The following is an 830-nucleotide window of genomic DNA, read 5'->3' on the forward strand; positions in this document are numbered from 1 at the left end:
AAGTGAATATAATGGAATATACAAATACATTTTGTGAACATTCTGCTCTTACAAGAACGTTCTGCGTCAGGTGCCGCGTTCTTACAAGGCTGAGTGGCGGGTGCATTCAACATCGCATGTGGATATACGAATTATTTATGCAGAGCAAAGTATTCAATAACTATTCAGAAATGCTACTTAAGACTACCGTTCAGATATGACTCTCTACCGCCGCAGAAGTGCTTTCATTCAGTACTGTCACCGAAAATACAAGTTCGTTTGCGAGCGACGACACACACGCGGTGAAGCAACAGTTGGGGGAAACTCTGGTGTTTCTTTTTACAGCTGATCGTTTGGTGTCTTAGAGTTCCGTCTCTCAATTAAATTTTTAAAAAGTATTTTAACATTTGTGGTTGCAAATGCTTTGCCGATATTTAAATTTCACCGTATTCATGTTGTTTGTTTAATTCAACGAAGATAAACCAGTATCATAACATTTAGTAATAAGTTGAGATAAGCGAACGTACCCGACTATTTCATAAGTTTTCGTTCAGGATCGCGTGGCAGTGAAGTGCCAATGTGGAATATCACGCATAAACTTTTATGAATAACATCCTGCCAGACACGCGCTTCGGAGGATTTCTGAAAATTACCAGTACTGAAAAATATAAATATCCTCGCGAAACACCAATCCGCAGTCGAGGCAAGAGAGCCGAGCAGAGCCGAAGGATCCGAAGGGCCAGCCTCCGCCGCAGCCGCACGAACCGGCAACGGCAGAGCCGCCCAGCGCGTCCACCGCGCACCACCACGTCTCACGCCCTCCTCGTTTGCGCCAATTCTCCTCTCTTGTG

General features: G+C 44.5%; 1 protein-coding gene across 1 annotated transcript in view; it reads left to right on the top strand.

Annotated features, from left to right (window-relative positions):
• The first annotated feature begins 662 nt into the window (after positions 1-662).
• LOC119579374 (long-chain-fatty-acid--CoA ligase 4-like) overlaps positions 663-830 on the top strand; it is a 16,638-nt gene continuing 16,470 nt past the window's right edge. The window contains exon 1 of the mRNA XM_037927147.1: positions 663-830. This exon is cut by the window's right edge and continues 34 nt beyond it. The gene's annotated coding sequence lies outside the window, so the exon portion shown is untranslated.

This window comes from Penaeus monodon, chromosome 12 (assembly GCF_015228065.2).
Source record: "Penaeus monodon isolate SGIC_2016 chromosome 12, NSTDA_Pmon_1, whole genome shotgun sequence".
Classification (NCBI taxonomy): domain Eukaryota; kingdom Metazoa; phylum Arthropoda; class Malacostraca; order Decapoda; family Penaeidae; genus Penaeus; species Penaeus monodon.